At 38.8% G+C, this 7,721-nt stretch overlaps 1 protein-coding gene across 1 annotated transcript in view; it reads left to right on the top strand.

Annotated features, from left to right (window-relative positions):
- The first annotated feature begins 413 nt into the window (after positions 1–413).
- The window catches only part of LOC120419284 (uncharacterized), a 135,768-nt gene continuing 128,460 nt past the window's right edge, over positions 414–7,721 (top strand). The window contains exon 1 of the mRNA XM_039581951.2: positions 414–1,726. The gene's annotated coding sequence lies outside the window, so the exon portion shown is untranslated. The remainder of the gene's footprint in view (positions 1,727–7,721) is intronic.

Genomic DNA, 7,721 nt, shown 5'->3' with positions numbered 1-7,721 from the left:
CAATAGGGCCAAATAAATAATGGCATCGTGAAATTGATACATTCTGCTTAAATATTTAAATCTAGTGTTTTTTTTTTGCATAAACATCAATTGTTTTAATCAAAATTCCAAATTCCGTAAAATCACAATTTGCTATTTTCTGAAACAGGCCTGTTTTCATAAAAAATGTCTTTGTTTGTTCAAAAGCAATCAAAAATAGTTTACTCCGTATTTAAATACTCCGACTTAGTTTCAACGCCATCCTGACTAAGTCGCACCGAGTTATCTTAGATCGACCTCTTCTCCGCTTGTCTGTGATCCCCCCAGAGACACCAAGCACGAAGTTCATCAACAAAAACTCAAAAGAAGAGAGCTCGCAAAAGGTTCTGGAGAAGCGGCGCGGAGGTCTTGCAGCGGGTCTTCGCCCAGACACAGGGCAGTTGCTTTCCGAAGCTTCGCCGTTTAGGATCGCGTCGTCGTCGTCGTTTGAAGATCGTTTGCGTCGGGTCGGGTCGGATCCTCGCCGTGTGTTTGGAAAGAGAGTTCGCGTGGAGGGAGGGCAGAAATTGCGGAAGATCTTGGCCGGCAGCGGAGGAGCGGGTCTTGAGCAAAAAGGATCAGGTTTCAACGGGCTGCGATCGGCAGATGGTGAAAACAAAACTGTCGACTGTCTCTCACTGTGTTCGGGCGGAATTTAGCGCTGCTCGTTTGTGTTTGTGCTGCTGTTGTTGGGTAGTTTGGGGACCCCTCCCCCCTGTTCTTCTCAAATGGGTCACTTTGTGACCCCTAGGCTAACCTAACCTAGCTCGAGTCAGAGCCTACCTTGTTCGGCTGGGGAGTTTGGGATCGAGCGCGCGCGCGGATTCTTCGCGAGTTCTTCGGGTTGCTGCGATGTTTGTGTGAGTGATTTTGTGCGTTGCAGTTGGTGTAAACAACCACTACCACTACCGATGCGGGGTGGTCAATAAAGCGCAACAAACGGTCGTAAAAAGAGCAAAAGGGCTAGGCTGTTGGTGCGTTGGTCATCTGGAATAGGTTGGAACAGGGGAAGGGTATACAGGGCTGCAGGCCAGTAGCGACCGAATGCTAATTGGTACTAAATGCGTGGTTCAGCTGGTTAGCACTTGAGAAGAGAGTCTCCGCGGGTGCCCTCGGGGAGAAAGCTGGAACTTTTCGGAAAGGGATTTTACTCGTGAACTTGAGCTAGTTGAAGGGTGTCCCAAATTTGGCGTGATCGCACAACAGTTGGTCGCGATCGGTTAGCAGCTGTTGCGCAGTTTTCGGATGTTGAGGATCTCAAAAAAGTAAAAAGAAAATCACAATTTTGAGACCTCACAATGAAGGAACTAAACGCTAGTTAAAAGGGTAAAAGTGGCTGTTTGAGAAGAGTTCAAAAAGGAGCGATCGCGAGTGAGTGTGTGTCGGCAAGATCAACAAGAAGAATCGGCTTAGCGAAACGCAAGAGAAAAAAAAGGTAAACTCGCGAATAGGCTCTGGAGCGAGTAACTACAAAAAACAACATCGGAGCAGGCTTCGTCGCGATCGTGTCGATCCTTCTTCTAATAATACAGAAGCAGGCGCACAGCAGCCCATCGGGCCAAGATCGACCGTCACAAGAAGAGAAGGGAGAGGGAAGAGAGCAAGAAGAGGATGGAAATTCTGCGGCGGTGCTGCTGAAAGTGCACCACACAACCACAACACACACTGACTGGTTGTTTGCTGAAAGGAGAGCGGAAAAGAGATAGAGGTGAGTGCTTAGGCACGGCAGTGGTGCCATGGTTTTGGGACTTAGATTAGCTGTTTTGCACTTGATTCTGACTACAACAGTACATTTTTGTTTTCCGTTTTTTTAGTTCCTTTCTTAATTTTCTTAACATTGTAAAAAATACGAAAACTTGTTAGATAATTTCCCTTCATTTTTAAAAATTTCATGTTTTTGCTTGCTTTACAAATTTTTTAAACATTGCTAACCGAATTCTGCAAAGTCACAAATCTGGAGTTTTTTTTTTAAAAGGTCCAATAAACCAAATTTCCAGTTTTTGCTTTTTGGGTGTTTTTGAAACCGCCTTGAGTCAGGGGTATTGAAAAACACCCAAAAAGCAAAAACTAAAAATTTGGTTTATTGGACCTTCTAAAAAAAAAAAAAGCTCGAGAAATAGAGATTCTGTGAAATTTGATTCCTTCACAGAATCCTCTCTGTGGTAAACGTAAAACAGTAGGACCGACCTAGCTCGCTACAACCAACACCGCCTCTAGACGGACTTCTATCTAAATATTCGCCAAAGATCCATTTTCAGTAAATTTTTGATCTTTAAAAAGCATTGAAAAGAAGAACTTTTAAGAATTTTTGATGGGACTATGCCTTTTTTTAATGTCGTTTTATCAGAGTTTATCTTTGAATGCGTTTACACTCTCAACCCCCGGTGGTTGGTCACTTTTTCGTTTGACACTTTTTTAGTTTGTACCCCGTTGGTTGGTCAAAGTCAAACTAAAAAGTGACGAACTGTCACTTTTTACACGGCGCTCACGCACACTATCAAAACAAACGTTTGGTAGTGTGTGTGAATTCCGTGTAAAAGGGGTGTCAAACTAAAAAATGACCCCGTTTGTTTGACAACGGTTGGTGTCAAACCATCGGGGTTTGAGTGTATTACATATCCTATATTGAAATAAAATTAGTATTTTGCAGTATTTTGTCTTCAAATATCTTTAAAACACAATTAAAAACATTATGTTCATACAAATAAAAATGCAAAAGGTAATGATACGAGGTGGTAGAATCAGAAAAAATATTAACTAAACAAGATACATGCAAATTAAAAACACAACAACAACAAAAAACATAAACAAGAGAAAATAAACAAGAGAGTTTTTCGTAGAAGAAAAGTAGATCGAATTGACCTCATAACTATTAAAAATTTCAAGACTGTCAGGTAATATGAGATGTTGCTGAAAATTTAGCAAAGCAAAGTTTGTATGCTATCCATACAAAAATGCAATCAAAATATTCATAAATCAGAAACTTGAGAACGGCTGTTTTGATCAATTTGGTGTATTCGGCAATGTTGTGTGTATTTGATGAGAGAAATGTTTTGAAGTTTATGTTCCTCGGCTGTGACAGCCCAGTTGTTTTTTTTTTGTTTGGCAATCATTAGTTTCCAAAATTTATAAGTACTGACGAAGTACTGTTGCTATTCCAGATAAAACCAATCACATTAAAAAATTAAGTAAGTATACTTTTGAAAACTAAAAAATCTACATTAAATTTGCGTTGAAGTTTGGACTTATGGCTGCTAAAGTATATCCGTTGTAAATTTTGTAGAAAACCGTAACAATGGATGTAAAGCAGCCGCTCTTTTTAAAAATTAACCTCAACATGTGAAATTTTCAAAAACACATCCAGCGCCTTTTCATATGTTAGAGTTGATTTTATGAATTTGAAAATCTTTTAACGCGAATGATTTCCAAGGAAGTTGTTGTCTTCTTATTCCAAAATTGGCAAATTTACGGACCCAATACTACAACAATCTGATTGTAAAAATATTCAAACTTGTTTGTAAATTATTTTGTAGATTGCGTTTTAGGGGATGAAATAAAATTTATAGTGATAGTTCCCGTATTTTTGAGGATACTGAAATGTCTGTATCAAAAATCTGTGTTCAAAAGCTTTGGTTGATGTGCACCGTTAAAAACGTTAAAATAGTTAGTGAGATTTTGTTACCTGGATATTCCCTGTGTTTCGTCAAAGACACCAAATTGATCAGTTCTCAATATACCGATTTTTGTATTATTTAAAACATTTTAGTTTAGATAGCTGTCAAAAGCGAGAGCAATATAAATACCGTAAACTGGGGTGACTTTGATAGCCCGGGGTGACTTTGATAGGTTTTTCAAATGCCCGTCAAATTAATATCTAAACATTTTTGAGAATTTTGAGTATGCAAACATTAAGGGATAGCTTATTATTGAACATATATGCAAAAATATGACTGTTACATTGAATGTATCAAAATTAGTGGCTAAATCAAATTTCTATCAATGTCACCCCGGGCTATCAAAGTCACCCCAGTTTACGGTATGTACACAAAATTGCTTATTACTTCTTTTATTCTTTTTTAAAAATAACAAAAAAAAATATCATAGACCATAAATCCTCCATAAAATGCTACGTCATTTATGGATGGCGACTAACAGAAATGGACCGAGCCACGTAGCCCAGTGGTAACGCTTCCGCCTCGTAAGCGGTAGATCGGGGTTCAAATCCCGGCTCGGACCAACACAACTGGTGATCTTTTCCCTTCTGGAATCGATTGCTTAGTAAAGGGAAGGTAGTGTATCGTCACAAACTGGACCTTATCACGACACCTTAGGGAGGCGACCTATGGAATGTTAACATTAACCCTAACATGTTAACATTATGTTGAGAATGAAACTGCCACTGAATCCGCTTTGTAAATGCCGGCCCCGATACTCTTCAAGGGTGTTCCCCTCAGGAACTGGGAAAGATTTACTTTTTTTTTTGTCAGATTTCAATTCTTGTTTGTTTACGGTTGATTGATGGTTGGTTCAATTGGGTCCTTAAATGAAGCTTAAATTTGTGATAATATTGTTCACAAAGATAAAGCTTATTTTTCTATGTACAATGACTTTTTGTACTATCGCAAATGATTTAAAATAGATTTTCAAATCAATTTAAAAAAAACATCGCAGTCCTTCTTGACAGAAAAGGTTCTACTTGACAGCTCGTTCTAAGGGGACCATAGTTGGTCCATCGAAAAAATGTTGTCTTGTCAATTTATTTATTTTTTGCATCAAAATGATAAAAAGTGATCAGAAATGGATTTTGATCGTGGTTTTTACCGTTGTACATAAAAAATTACATAGGACCCTATTGTCAGCACCAAAAACATCCATTCTCAACATTGAGAACGCATAAAGAAAGCCGTTCAATTTCCTGACGACAATTTCAATAGTCACTGTTAAAATTTGGGATATACAATAGGGTGACTACATTCTTGTGTGTGTGTGTGTGCAACCAACCAAACGGGGCCAAGCGGCTGCTTCTTACAAATTGAGTTGTTTCCATGTATTTTTTAGATCTACATTCTATACATGACCGATTCTTCGGCTCCTTTTCAAAAAAATTCCAAGTTTTTTTCAGCGTTTTGGCTGTAGTTGCAAAATAAAAGAAGAAACCCCCCAATGTTATTACATATTTGGAAAGATAATTGATTTTCCTACAAATAAATATCATGCAGAATAAACCATATAGTACCTGTGCTTCCCCTGAAATAAAAATGTAGCGTGACGGGACAACATCGTAAAACTGGACTTTTAAAAGGCACACTACAAAAATCGCTACAGTTTTGCCAGTTTGAATTTTAAAAACTTTTGCTCTTCTACACATTATCACAAATTAAAAAACGAATCTTTTGCTCTTTGAACTGAAAGAATTGGATGAAATTTGAGTTTTTGCCAGCCATTTCTTTTCGTGACGGGACAACGAAAGGAGCAGATTTATGAAAAAACTCCTCTCTCGTACAATGGCTTGCAGACCACTTTTGGTCAATGTTCTTGGCTTTTAAGGTAAGAAAACGCATTTAACGCACATTGCAATTATTGCATCAAAATAAAAATGATTTTTTTCATATTAAAAATCATATTGAAAATTGAAAAATGTGACATTTTGGTGTAGCTTCGCTAAGAATCGGTCACATGCAAATAATTCGCATAGGCATTTGGAAGGTGTTAGCTCTGCCGAGCTTCGGTGACCCATTTCTACGCTGGCTAGCCGAGCGCGAGGTACTTCAGCTTTATCGACAAGCCCCGCCCTGAAGAACGTTTGCACCAATCGGACTCAAACGTTATTTAGAACTTCCGAACCCTTGTCAAATGGACAAGGACCCAGCACGTATATAGTTGATAGTAACAGTATTCATAATTCCAGTCATAGCTCACCAAGTCGCGATGGCCGAGTGGTTAGCATTTTTGCTTACCAATCCAAAGGACGAGGGATCGAACCCCGACTCGAGCGACTTTGATGTTCAGAGTTTCAAGATTTATATTTCCTATGCTTTCTCGGTGGGAGCAGATGGGAATCGAACCCAGGACCATTCGCTTACAAAGCGAACACCGTAACCAGTCAGCCACGGCCGCTCCCTCAATAGGGTGACTACATTCTTTGAGCAAAATTAAGCATCTGTGCCAATTTTTAGCCAAATCGGTTATGGTCTGGCCACTAAACGTTAAATTTGGTGAAAAAATTGTTTCATGCTAAAACGTATTTTTTTAAATCGTTGATAACTTTCTGGATCAACTCGGATAGATTTGCACTCTTCGACAAAGTTGTAAAGCTTTAAATTTCACATTAGAATTTTAATGTTGACAAAAATTTCCACACAATTAACGCAACCTTACGTGAAGAATCGGAAATAATTCCGTTCTTCATAAATTTAAAAAAATCTCTTTTTAAAGTCCATTTCGGAAAGTGTTATCCCACAACGGCTGGCAACACTCTGCCTCTTTTTTGTAAATAAATATCCCAACCGCCAATTCAATCCCTTGAAGAATCGTTTCGTCCAACTCTCCAGTCCGCCAGAAGCTCATGCACCGAGCGCGCGCAAGCCAATCTCATTCTTTCCGATGATGGACCATGATGATGATCATCGCGGACTCAAACGACCGATAGATCAACTCTGTGTGATACACATTTTGCCCCCCTCTCCAGCCGGCAGAACCCGATGAACCGCGAACAATCGGTTGGGGTCGGCTTTGGCTCGGGCTTCGGACGACCCAATGTAGCTTTATTAGATAATAGCATAAAATTAATTTTAATAGGCCTGAATTGAAAGGAGTTTACAAATTGAAAGCTCTCCGCTGGCGGCGGCTGCTCGTCCGCTGTTGCTGGAATGGGTTGGGTTTTGGGTTTGAGGGGTTTTTTTTTTGTTGGTTCAGGTTCGACGGTGAATGTGTGTGTTTGTAAAGAACGATCATGAACAGCGTAGATATAATATTTTAAATGCATAAGTTCGACCATCAAGTATAACATCCCAAAGAATATATAAAACAATTTTTTGAAAATGTCTCTAATTATTTTGAAGAGTGTATAATTTCTAAACGACCCCTCAAAAGCAGCAAACCCACTGGGAATCAAATACTGTCGGATAGATAACAGAAGGCAGATTCCGTAGAAAATGCAGAGTCAACAGAAAAGTGAGGTCTGAAAAAAAGAGCCCAAAACTAAACACACACGTTAAAAGGAAGGAAACTGGTGATGATAGAAGATCGAACAAAACGATTTGAAACGAGACTTTTGAAAGTGATTTGGCCGGTGTTGTGTGGTAGTGGCTATATCACTCTGACACATTCGATTTTAAATTTGATGGATGCTTTTGGGAAGAAGTGGGGTCGAGGAGGAAGAGAGAATTATCAACCTGTTGGTTATGCTGCATTTTTTTTTTCAAATGAAAGATCGGTTTCGTTTCGATTGATTGGAGCGCGTGCGCGCGCTGTCGTGTTTGGTCACGATTTGTTTTTATGAGTATGAATTTAGTGTTTAGGATCAATATTTGATCAAATTTACGATCGTGTGTTGTTGATATTTGGACAAACTTGCACTCTGATTAATTGTGTTTTTTGATGCGTAAATAAAATGTATTTGTGTTTTTTTATTCTTCTTGAATGTTTTGAAGGATAGATAAGTTTCCAAAAGCAAAAAAAAAAAAAAAAAATGTTGAACTTGT

The sequence above is a fragment of the Culex pipiens genome, chromosome 1 (genome assembly GCF_016801865.2).
Source record: "Culex pipiens pallens isolate TS chromosome 1, TS_CPP_V2, whole genome shotgun sequence".
In the NCBI taxonomy this organism is placed as follows: Eukaryota; Metazoa; Arthropoda; class Insecta; order Diptera; family Culicidae; genus Culex; species Culex pipiens.
The sequence above is the reverse complement of the archived record's forward strand: the minus strand, read 5'-3'. Positions and strand labels throughout refer to the sequence as shown.